Source organism: Peromyscus californicus, unplaced genomic scaffold (assembly GCF_007827085.1).
Source record: "Peromyscus californicus insignis strain IS unplaced genomic scaffold, ASM782708v3 Scaffold_16__1_contigs__length_79575227, whole genome shotgun sequence".
Lineage (NCBI taxonomy): Eukaryota > Metazoa > Chordata > Mammalia > Rodentia > Cricetidae > Peromyscus > Peromyscus californicus.
In genome coordinates this window covers 79319042-79332261 of record NW_026294458.1, presented here as the reverse complement: position 1 = coordinate 79332261, position 13220 = coordinate 79319042, and the positions used below count along the sequence as shown (strand labels likewise).

General features: G+C 46.0%; 1 long non-coding RNA gene across 1 annotated transcript; it reads right to left on the bottom strand.

Annotated features, from left to right (window-relative positions):
- Window positions 1-10518: 10518 nt before the first annotated feature.
- Window positions 10519-13134, bottom strand: LOC128112308 (uncharacterized). The gene is made up of 2 exons (XR_008218937.1): window positions 12973-13134; window positions 10519-10927 (listed from the first exon to the last, which is right to left on the bottom strand). It is a non-coding gene; the product is annotated as an uncharacterized LOC128112308 (long non-coding RNA).
- Between the last annotated feature and the right edge of the window lie 86 nt (window positions 13135-13220).

Here is a 13220-nt window from a genome sequence, read left to right as displayed (position 1 = left end):
AAAGATACAGTCAATGCAGCCACTGACCACAAATGCCATTTGGGGGCTTTGTACAGGAGTTTTAGGTTTAGACAGAGGACAAAAGGCATACATAGCTAAGTAGTCCTGGTCAGGGTGTGGTCCTGTCCATTACTAACCTGTAATTGTCCTAACTCTAGTCACTTCTGCAAGATGGTCTGACACAGTTGTCAGAACCAAGTGAAATCTCTTTATGGTCCAGGTTCCTCCTTATTCTGACTCCAGGCTTCAGGCTTTTTCTTCTGTAAGCATAAGATCCCTGCAGAAATTCTAATTCCTTGTGAACCATTATTTCCATAGTCTGACAGCCAAAGTGAGGGCCCAGGTGTGTGTCTTTTTAAATATCTTCATTACTGTAAGGATGATTACACTCTGAAGATTTGGAAAGAATCTCACAGACACAGAGGTGAGCATTTGTCAGTTACCCTCCACCTCCTGGCACCCATTAGTCATCACACCCATTAGCTCCCAGGGATAATGTATGTCACTTCAAGACCTGTGAATGCACAGAGTCAGTAAAGAAACCTAGGCAGGAGTCAGGCCATGGTGCACCTGAGGCAGAATGATGCCAGGGCTATGCCAGAGTAAGTCTGTGGCACAAGGTAGGTCAAGAGGACACCAGTGTGTGGCCTCAGTCATGTAACCCTAGGCACATTGCATCTCTTCTCAGTTGTGACCCAGAACATGGACTATACACCTGGTAATTGATAAGCCATGGACTCTAGAATGTTGGATGAAGAATGAACAGAAGCAAATAGCTGTGGTGATATATTGTGCACCCCAATAAAACTTATCTGGGGATCAGAGGACAGAGCCAGCCACTAGATTAGATATAGATGCCAGACAGTGGTGGCACACACCCTTAATCCTATCACTTGGGAGGTAGAGATCCATTTGGATCTCTGTGAGTTCAAGGCCACACTGGAAACAGAGCCAGGCAGTGGTGGCACACACCTTTAATCCCAGTACTGGGAAGGACACACACCTTTAATCCCAGGAAGTGATGTCTGGGCAGAGAAAGGTATATAAGGTGTGAGGAAACAGGAACTCACTCTCTTGAGGTTGAGTATTTTGTAGAGGTAAGCTAGTGTGTTACAAATAGCTTTGTTTTCTTTGTGCATTCAGTGACCTGCTTGGTATCTAAGGAAGGAACCACAGATGAGCACTCAGAATCAGGCATACTTGTGGGCAGGATGAAACTGTGTGCATCAAGCACAGGACCCTCCATGGGGAGCCAGCCTTCAGAATGCAGGCCCAGGCCTGGTCTCCCTCACTAATTTCTCTCCCACATCTTTGACGCCTCATCTACCACCAATATCCACCAACATGATGAAGACTTTGAAGTCACCCTGATACCAATCACTTTTGCAGGATAAAATCAAAGCTGGAGGAATGGTAAAGCCTTCTCTGAAGAGAACACAGACAGACAAAAAACAGCGGAGAGACAAGAAAGAGAAGACTTTAGAACACACACCAGTGGGAAGTGAGAGGTTAGCAGGGACCCCAGAATCCTTGCCTGACCTCCAGTCAGGTAATGATGCTCTCTCCAAGGTGAGTGAGAAGAAGTCTTGGAGAACATCAAGGGAAAACTGGCCTGAAAGCATGTAGGACAGGGATAGGGACAAAACAGGGATGCTATAGGTGTGTGGGAACAAACTCAGACTATAAAAACAGAAGGAAACGGACACTGACTCTATAACAAAAGATGGAAATGAGAACATTAGAAGTGAAAACAAATAAAAATTAAAAATTGATTCCATACACATTTTGTTTTGCAGAGACATCTTGTTTTGCAGAATGCTGTTATGATGTTCTCTGACTCCCTTACCAGTGCCCATGGTCTCCTTGCTCTTTGAGGTGACAAGCAGAGATCAGAACCCAATGTCCAGCCTCCACCATGGGCATGTGATCCCTGAGGACCCAGGGCAGGTGAGTAAGAGCCAGAAAACCCTGACACCATCTTTATTGGTACATATCCAGCTTGATACTTAATGACATCTCAATCATCAACTTGATAGGATTTAGAATTGGCAACAAACTTCTAGGCATGCCTGTGATGGGAGTTTCTAGATAAATTAATGTAGTACCATCCAGTGGGCTTGGATCCCAGACTGAATAAAAAGGAGAGCTGAGCACTAGTATTCAGTGCTCTCCACTCCCTGACCATGGACACAGAGTGACTCACTGCCTCTTGTTCCTGCTACCTTGGCTTCCCAAGCCTGATGAGCTCTATGCCCATCCTCCCTTCCTTTTGCTGCCTAAGTATTTTGTCACAGTAACAATAGAGAACTAATAGACTTAGTTTCTTTGAGATAGGGTCTTAGACTGTAGCCCAAGCTAGCCTTACACTCACAGTGATCCTCCTGCTTCAGTCTCTCAAGTGCTGTCATTATAGGCACAAGCCACCACACGTAGCTCTGGATTATTCTTTTCATATAAATCTTCATGCTTTAATTCACAGGTTTCCCCTTTCATCTGCATACCTTAGTGTGATTCCTGTCATATAAGGAACTGTAATAAACAGAATACAGATCAGAACAATTAACATCAAAGCCAGTCAAGGGCAGAACTGTTAGAAAACACTTGCTGAGATCGGGGGCATCTGGGAAGCAGCCAAGCACAATGACATATTATTTGGGCTGATATGGAAGGCATTTAATAGACACTTTCAACTCAGATACCTTTAGATACCTCAGATACTATGGCTTCAATAGAAGCCATGTCCCCTCAAATTCTCATGCTGGAAACAATCGTTAATGCAACAGTATTGGCAATGGGCCTTAAGAGGACTGAGGCAATGAGGATTTGTGCTGAGGCCCAGGGAGTGGCTAGCTATCCTGAGAAAGGTGTGTCGTGAAGCTGGCTCAGGTGTGCTGAGAGAGGTAGGTCATGCCATAGGCTCAGTCCTCTTGCTGGTTCTCACCCTCCATTACCTCACATCATGGTGAAGCATGATGCCCTCACAGATACTGGAGCTATACTCTTAGATTCTCAGCACTCAGAACCCTAAGCTCCAAATGTCTCTACTCACTTACCCCAGCTGTGGCAGTATGCCAGAGAGACAAAGCAGACTTTATTCAAAGCTAAAGGTAGGGCTGGGAAGAGGATGTAACTGGTAAAGTGCTTCCATGTAAAAGCCAGGCAGAGTGGCCAGTGCTTATAATCCCAGCACTGTGGAGGTGGAGGCTAGTGGATCCCTAGTACACACTGATCAGCTAGCCTTATCTACTTTGTGAACTTGGGACCAGTGAGAGATCCTGTCTCAAAACAAAATAGAGGATGAATGAGAAACAACACCTGAAGTTGAGACACACATACATACATGGTGGGTGGGGGGAGAGGGAGAGGGAGAGAGGGAGGGAGGGAGGGAGGGAGGGAGGGAGAGAGAGAGAGAGAGAGAGAGAGAGAGAGAGAGAGAGAGAGAGAGAGAGCTGAGAAATTCTTCTTGTGTGAGTGGGTACAGCTATTTTGTGTTTTGTTTTGTTTCTCCTCATAATCCAACTTAACAGAGCTTCAGCCTAGAAGAAAGTCTGCTGGAAGCATCTCTGTGGCCCTCTGCCCCTCAGAGTCTCATGACAGTCCTGTAGAACTCACTGTGGGACACATTTTGTGTAGCATTTCCCACCAGTGTTTCAAGGAGTCAGTTTAAGGCTCTGATTCCAGTTCTCTCCCAGACAGACAGAAGCCCACTTCACCTCTAGGACTCTTGATCTGCAAGAGAGCTCTCAGCTCACATGTTCCCCTAGCATGAAACACATAAGGTCAAGGCCTCCACAGGTGTCTGTGTGGCACTGCCCCAGCCACAGCCATGCTCCTAATGTGAATGTCAGTGAGCTGGGGGACCAAGGGCATTTCTTCCTAGGTCCTTGCTCCTTCTTGTGGTGCCTTGGGCTCAAGCAGGCAGGGGACTTCCCAGGACAGAGTGGCCCACCTCACTGTGGGTGGTACCACCCCTGGACAGGTAGTCTTGGGTGCTATAAGGCTGAGCAAGCCATGAGGAGCAAGCCAATAGTCTACACTACTCCATGGCCTCTGCGTTAGCTCCTGCCTTCAGATTCCTGCCCTTTTTCCATACTTGCCCTGACTGCCTTTGATAAGTGGGCAGTGGTGTGGAACTGTAAGCAAAATAAGCCCCTTTCTTCCCAAGTTGCTTTTCTTTGTGGTGTTTTATCACAGCAATATAAACCTCAAGACACTGTCAGAACAGTGGCTTAGTCATTGCAGCTGCTCTCTCAAAGGTGAATTTGCAGCCAGTGAAGGTGAAGGACTATTTGTGAGAAGGCAGAGCCTGGACACACCTGTTGCAACCTCACCTGACTGTTGAGAACCACAGGATTTTTGCTTCAGCCCAGATCTCTGAACTTCATGTTCCTTACTTGCAAATGAAAGATAGTAACATCTGTTTTTGCCATACCACACTGTTTCTAAGAGCTAAACTCAGAACCTGCAGCATCTGATTCCTTCAGTGTTTCTAATTCCTTTTAAAGCATCTTTGGTCAGTTTACTTATGGGCTAGTCCAAAATCAGTTATGTTGGCCAGAGACCCCAGTGCCAGTCTTTGCTGTGCCTGCTGGCTTTCCTTGAGCTTCTGTATCTTTGAACCTGATTTTATGGGATAGTTTAGCTAAAGAGTCTCTGGGGTACCAACAAAATTGACTTCTAAAGGGGCTTCTGAGAGAGATGCCAAGGACTCTCAGTTTGACACCCCTGCATGCCTCTCTCCCCCACCCAAATCCATTCATTGAAATCCCAACTCAATGTGATAAGTTGAGGAGGTGGGACCTTTGGAAGTAAACTAGGAGGTGTGGTGGTGATGGAGGTCTGATAATTAGTGCTCTTATAAAAAGGGCCCAGAGAACTGGAGATATATAATTCAGAGGTAGAATTATGCCTAGCATGCTCTAGGTCCCAGTTTATATCCCCAGCACCACAAAAATATAATAAACAAATTATTAAATAAACAAGGGGTCTGGAGAGTTCTCTTTACCAGATGAGGGCATCTGAGAAGATGACCATTTATAACTGGAAGAGGTCCTTCACCAGTACTACATCATGCAGCACCCCAGCCTTGGACCTCAGCCTCCAAACTTACAGACATTGGTTCATCAGCCACTGGTCTCTGTTATGACACCCCAACCCAAGACACTTCTGTGGTGATATATTGTGTACCCCAATAAAGCTTGCTTACACACTTCCTTTCACAAGACTGTCTGATAGATTTTTGAGGTTGTGAGTTGAGGGTGTGACACCAGAGTTAGTACTCTCGACTATGACCTAAGTCCCCACAGCATCCTTTCTCTTACTTTTCTGGAAGGGTCTGTTGGGGGTAGGGTCTTGGTACTATCTGCTCCTCTGTGGCTTTACACACTTGCTCCTTAGTGACAAGTAAGTATTGTGCCTGTTTCACAGCAATGAGAGCACAAGCTCCCAGCTGCTTGCTTATTTCCTGTTCCTTGGAAAGCCCTGGGACTTAGTCAGAGGATAATGGCTGAATTCCAAGCCCCTCCACAGGTGGGTGGGAGTATAGCTCACCCCAGATTATACTGGCTCTTCCTTCTGGACATACAGATCTAGAGTACAAACAATGGAGGGAAAATAAAAAGAAATGCAGCCCTTAATTCTGCTTAGAAGTAGGCTTTCATAGCTAGGACAGAGGACAATTTCCTCCTCTCCCTTTGTGACCCTCAGCTACCTCCTTCCTGATGCCTGGTGTTTCTGCAGCCTAGAGGAAGAGCCTGGGGACAGAAGACTGGACCACTTTACCCCTGACACCGTCTTCCTGTCTCTGTGACTCCTGACTTCTGGAGAGTCCAGCAGACTCAGTAAGAGAAACTTGGGATGGCTTGAAGACCTGAGGACCTGGAGGTGGTGACTGCTCAGTAAAGCTCTTCCTTCCCCTGGGCACATTCCAGAGGGCACATGCCTCTGTGCAGAATGATGCTGCAGGAGATGGCCTTTGACTCCAGAACTCACATGTGTGGTCACACCCCGCCCTGGAGATGCCCATCAACATCCAGGAAGATGAGGTGTTATGGGTCATCTGTGTGCCTGTGCCTCAGGGGCTGCTGTCTCTGCTGCACAGGGAGAAACAGACTGGCTTCAAGCATGACCCAGCTCCAGACTCTTGCTTTGATTAAGTATCCTAAGCCTCCACCCTCTCCCTAGTGCAGTGGTGCTTCATGCTTCTGACTGGGGGTAGGGTAATTGCAAAGTGCCATCAAACAGGTGCTTAGTATTTTCTGGGCCAGCAATTTGTCTAATTGTCCTATTGGGGATCATCATTATGTAACATAACATAAGCTGTACCACCACAGCTCTTTCTGATGTTGTTCTTGTTTGTTGTTGTTTGACAGTCTCACTAGAGAGCTCTGGCTGGCCTTGAACTTGCAACAGTTTTCCTGCCTCTGACTCCCCAGTGCTAGGATGAAAGATGTTCACCACTACACCTGGTATCCCTTAACTCTTAAAGAGAATACTTTCTCTTTGGATTGTTTCTATATTCAAATAGGCTTTAAAAAACATATAAAGAAACCGGGCGGTGGTGGCGCATGCCTTTAATCCCAGCACTCGGGAGGCAGAGGCAGGCGGATCTCTGTGAGTTCAAGGCCAGCCTGGTCTATAAAGCGAGTTCCAGGAAAGGCACAAAGCTACACAAAGAAACCCTGTCTCGAGAAAAAAAAAAAAAAAAAAAAAAAACAAATAAAGAAAAAATTAGGCCAGAACTCAGGACAAACATCAATTATAAGGAATATACACTATTCCCTGGCAAGAGATGCTGCCCCATGCCCCAAGTTGGTTGTCTAGTCTTGTGGGGTTGACTCCATTCTAACAGAGCCATTAGGCTTGCTTAATAAATCCAGTCAAGGTCTTATTGTAAGGTCAGCCGCTGATATTAGGCTGTACCCTACAGAAAGTGAGTCCAGATTATATATTGGAATGAGTTAAGACTGTAGGGACATGGGGGAGTATATCAGAATCACATCAAGAAAACCAGGCCCAAGAACTTACAGACATGCCAGACAGAAAAAGAGTGTAACTCCCTTGACTGGACCCCATACAAAGATGGACACCTAACAGCAGGATGACATGACCCCACCAAGCTGATACCCACTGTGTGCCAGGGACAGACAGACAGACAGACAGACAGGAAACTCTTGACTCTCCTTGGAACTTCAGTTAGCTCTGGCCCCAGTTCTTGATATAGCATACTTGACTGCCTGCCCATCCATTTGTTCACTTGATTTGGATATGAACCCACTGCTTACTGCTCTGTCTGTTCTGCTCTTTCACCTAACAGCTATCTGAATTCCACCCTGAGCCTTGCTCTCAAACTTAACTCTCAGAAGACCTCTCTAAACTAACAGCTTGCTTGCAGCTGGTCTGGGTTCATGCCCATTATCTTATCTATAACAAATTTTATTAACATTTCTATCAATCTACTTTTGAACTCTGCTATAGTCTCTTTAACTTGTATCCATTATATAAACGACATATATGGAGATTGAAGGTATGTTTACTGTAGACTGTATGATATAAGAGTTAATATTAGTAATTAAAATTAGGTAAAAGGACCTGCATCTGCCTGGGCCAGAATACCAAGGTAGATGCGATTATCTGGCAAATTGCCACTATTGAAACACTAAATTTTGTTATTAAATACTAAACTTATTTAAATGTAATTATTAATTAAATATTAATTAAAATATTGATATTAAATAAAGTCTGATATTGTGGAAAGATACAAGCATGCCCATCTACAGTCCTAGCATAGTATGATCACAGCATCAGCCCTGGAATAGCCATGGAGCTGGGCCACAGAGGCAGATCTAGTGGGCTCTGAGAAGCTGACCCTCAAGACCTTTCCCAGCAAGCAAGGACCCTGGACTACATCTAATGGGGCCTTTACATGAAGTCCATCAAGGGTGCATGAAGGGAGGAATATCTGTTTGTAAGGCAAATTGCTAAACGGTCTTATTAACAAAAAACTGGAGCCAGATATTGGGGTAAAAATCTGAGAGATCAGAAAAGCAGAAAGAAGCCAGCCATGTTTTACCACTTGGAGATCCTCAGCCAAAAAGAAACCTACTTCCCATATACCCATGCCTATATGCCTTTCTGTTCTGCATCTCACTTCCTCTCTCCGCCCAGCTACATCACTTCCTGTCTATCTGTACAGACCTCCAAACCTCTATGGTTAATGCTGGGATTAAAGGCAAGTGCCACCACTGCCTGGCTCTGTTCCCAGTGTGGCCTTGAACTCACAGAGATCCAGATGCCTCCCAAGTGATAGGATTAAAGGTGTGTGCTGCCATTGCCTGACCTCTATGTTTACTATAGTGGTTGACTTTTTCCTCTGATCCTCAGATAAACTTTATTAGGGTGCACAATATATTAGGGGACACAATACATCACCACATCTATTGGCTATGCATTAATATCTCTGTTCCTCAGTTTACCCTTTGCCATGGGTCTCACTGGCTCTAGTTTGTAGTTCAGCCCCTACAAACTCCACTTTTAATGGTGAACCCAGCTTGGTGTCAGTTTCCAGGCCAGCTTCTGTCATAAGACATCAGATGTGCATGCACAGGAGGGGCCAGTACTCCTTGGAGTTGGGAAAACCCACAGTAAAGAGAAAGTTCTAGAGAATTATCTCAGCATGTTGGTTTCTTGCTTTTTACTCTTACAGGTGATCTCATCCAATCTCACAAGCAATTGCTCATGAGAAATCCTGTAGGAAGTTTACTCAAGCTACCTGACAGGGGCAGGCTGTCACCCAACCATGTTCAGCTTCAACAGAATCATGGGCGATTCCTCAGTCTGCCCAGAGCATGTGGCCCTGCTCAGCTCCTGATAACACCTCCTCAATGTTTCTGTGACTCAGGCTCATCAGCAGACATCACCTAGGTGGGGGCTGAGGGCATGTCCTGTTGTTTGATGGGTGTTTGCACTAGGATGCTGTCCGCTCAAGATGATCATGTGATTGCCTGATCATCTCCACAGAGGTGCTGGGACTGGATTCATTTAGGGATTTCCCACAACAGGCTTGAGACCTGCAGATACTCTATACTGTTCCTTGAGTGGGTTCCTAAATGACTGATCTCTTAGCTTTAAAAGCCCACATGTTTCCTTTAGGCAAGTTTCTACCTGTGATCAAGAGAAAGGGGACTCCTTTACTTCCAGCTTTTGAAACTTTAAGTACAAAAGTTGCTTGCCTCTGTCTTTATAAAGTAGGACAGGAGGCTATGTATGATCACAAAGAACTCAAAGGGGTTAAACATTAGTTCAGCCATTTTCTTTATGTGGCCTTGGACAAGTTCCTCCTCTCTGAACTAAGTTTCATTTTTAAAATGGGATGATGTTTTCCTTCCAGTATTGCCAGGAGCAAAAAGTGAGTCCATAAAAGCCCAGTGTCTTGGGAAGGATCTGATGGCAGCTGAGGTGACCTTCATGAGTGCCTACCAGATGTCTCACCTAGCTGGTGTATCTTTGGGTCTTGGAGTGCCATCCCTGTCAGAAGGGGTCCTGCTTCACAATAATACTGTTGCTGTTGGCCACACTGAAGGGAGCTGGCTGGATGCTCTCTACTCATAGAGGCTCCCTTTTTTCTTACTGAAAGTGCTGGGGACAGTTGTTACCCCCAAGGAAGGCTACAGGAAAAAGTACTGAGCCACAAGCTCAGAAAGTGACATGATGAAAGTAAGGGATGTTTCAACTGGGACTAGCTCTGACAGGAGGACTGTGTGTGTGTGTGTGTGTGTGTGTGTGTGTGTGTGTGCGCCTGCATGTGTGTACCTTTCCTGGTTCATTGGCTCCTTGCTTGGGCTCTACAGGCATGACAGGAAACTGGTCTAAAGTGGATGGAGCCATGATACTGAGCCAAATGTCTTCCCACACTCTCTGGTCACTCCCCCAGCATAGCCCTGGGTATTGCACCACTAAATCAGCTGGAAGGGAATTCTTGGGGTGACAAGGGCATCAGAGTATGGGCCCTGCTGGTTTAACTGGCCTGGGAGGCAACCATCATAGCCCACCCCAACTGTTATCTGCCAGGGTGCTGGGCACAACTTGATAATCCCAACAACCACTTCCAGGAGAAGAGACAAACTGGAGAGTTCCTGGAACCCCTTTTTCCTTTTGTTCAGACATTTAAGATAATTATATTGGAAATTTAATAAAAGTCCCAATTCTTTGTATGTTTATAAACCTTTAAGTGAATTGGAGATGTAGCTCAGGTGGTAGAGTGCTTACCTAACATGCATGAGAACCAAGGTTCTATCACTTAGTATCACATAAAGCTGGGCATGGTGGTATACATCTATAATCCCAGCACTTTGGAGGTAGAGGCAAAAGGATCAGGAGTTCAGAATTATCTTAAGCTACATGGCTAGTTATAGGTCAGTCTGGGTTAAATGAGACTGTCTAAGAAAAACCCCACAAAATATCTGTTCAACAATAATGAATAATTTCTCACATGAATAAGGATAACTGTATACAGACACAAAACTTATAATACTAGATATGTTTATTAATTTCTGAAAATATAGCATCATCGTATCTTCTGGACTTGATTGGTAAGATGGTAAAATATGTTCAACCTTGACATACAGATGAGGAAATTGCCCTGAAACAGGGTGAGTCAGCATAAAACATTCAACAGGCAACTCTTGACTGGATGATGAGCATCTCAGAAATGAGCATGTCTGAAATGAAAATTGGAACAGTGGGGTCTTTTGCTTCAGGCTCTGGAGGCTAGCTCTTGGACGCATGCTGGAGAGGAATTCAGAACATGGGTTCTCTGCTTTCCTCCACTCTGCTACTATATCCAGCCCACTAATGCAGGAAGATCTGGTTCAAGTTTAGAGTGATGCCTTCAGAAGTCCTCTAGGTAGGCAGATGCTCCTGGTGGCTCCTGTGAATTGATGTAAAATGCTTGAAGCTCAGGCTAGGCAGCTGGGAGATATTTCATCACCCACTAACTACCAAAGGGGAGAGCAGACTTGGGGACAGCAGCCAGAACACCTAGGATCCTCCTCCATGTACAGACTCCTACCCCACATATTCATAGAAACTCAGAGTCACAGTTTTGAGTTGAAGAGTGTTTAAACCTGGACTAGGGAGATGGATCAGTGGGTAAGAGTACTTGCTGTGTAGGACCTGAGTTTAAATCCCTTGAACCAATGTAAAAAGCCAGATGTGGGTGCATGCCTGACTGTAACACCAGTGCTGGTGGGAAGGGGGCAGAGATAGAGGAGTGCTGGGGCTTGCTGGTCACCAACCTAGCTCCAGAGACAGTAAAGAGATCCTATCTCAAGGGAGTAAGGCTGAAAGTGGAGTGGGACACCTGGTATCCTTCTCCAGCCTTTGCTGCTGTGCATGGGTGCATGTACCTTAAATACACATGGGCATATTACACAGACACACACACACACACACACACACACACACACACACACACACACACACACACACCACAGTGGTTAAACCCCACAAACAGCCACAGACAAATGTGACTGAGAACTAAACCTATTAAAATCCACTCTTGTGAGGTGGTGCTCCTCACAGGAGAACTATAGTCTGCTTCCCAAGTCCATGAGGAATGTCATGATGAGGAAGGTGTGTGCCGCTTTTGCCAGAAAAGTGAGTAGCCCAGAGCCATTGGGTCATCCACTGGGAGCAGAAACTAGAAGGGCCTGATCTCTTCATGAACCTACAGGGTGTTTCTGCTCTGTTGCAAGCATGTTTTGATCACCTGCATTGTCCCATAAGTCAGTGTCATTATTTCCCCCACAATTTGCTTCTAGAAGCAAATATTGACACCCTTCATATCTGCATGTCAACAATCTCTTTGCAGACACATATGGAAATATGATGCGTTCCAGACTAGGGGTGGTGGTCAGTTTGCAGGTGTTACAAGCCTGTAGCTGTGTCAGTGGCGTGAGCAGCCCCAGAGGCATGTCAATGGAGGAATGAGACTGGTTGCACCAGTCACACAGGATGGATGAGCTCCTCATCACCACCCACACAGTAGCAGCCAGCATACATGTGAACTCACATGAACACAGGTGGACTTGGGCACAGAAAGATATAGTCTAGACTTTCAGGTGCCTGGTAAGACCCACATCACTCAACTGCATAGATATAGCTATAGGTCAGAAAATAACTGATCCTTTCTTCAAACAAAAACAGATTTCCTTTATTTTTTCTCAAAATACCAGATGTAAAGAGGGAAAAGAGGAGCAGGTCTGAGCCTCTAGCCTGTGGACTATCAGTGCTCATCAGCCTATGGTAATTTACAAGAGGTGGCTAGGGCTGTTTTTAATCCTATGTCCTGACTAGGAAATCCCTCTGTCCAACTGCCACCCAATCTTTCTCCTCAAAGATAGGGGTTGGAGGGGACACTGATTCTTGGCCCAAATCTCCCCTGATGTTTTGGCTTGCAGACTCCTACATTGTAAGAGAAGGCTGAATGGTAGGTCCACCTAGCCCAACTTGATGTCAAATTCCTTTGAAGTAGCTGCAAAAAACACAGCTGAACCATGTTAAGAGATAAGACTGTGTCAGGTCTTGGAGAATCTGGCTACTCTGTTTCTGACAACTTTCCTAAACATTCCTTTCTCAAGGTGAGCATGCAGAAGTGTGTCACAAATTCACAAAACACAGACACAAGGCACATACACATCTCACCACCATACACACACTGCCAGATACACATCCCACCATATCGCACATGTACACTTGCGCGCGCTTCAAAAATGTCAATGATCCATCCACATCCTGAACTAGGGCCTGGGTTTGACAAGCACATTCCAAGATCTTGCATTAGCACAGGCGTCATCCCCATAAGGCGGCCCATGAGCCTACTTTAGGGTTACAGCTAGCTGCGGCTAGCCTCGAAACCCAGCCCTGGTGGTAGGGAAAGTCTTGAAATTCTCACTTCAGTGGGGCATCTCTTACCAACGCGCGCGAGCACACAGAACCCAGTGAGGGCGCCCGGCCGTAGCCTTTGGGGTCCATTGCGCCAAACGCAGCACCCTAACGAGGTCACCATCTTGTCACCACTCAGGATTGTGGTGGGAGAAACCTTGAGCGCTTAAGCTGTGCGGGGCCCTCGGGGCCTTTAAGGGGGCGGAGCTGTGAAGGGAGCCTCCGCTTCTGCCCGCCCCCAGGCCCGTCCTCCTGCGGTTACTGCGGGGCGGCGGGCC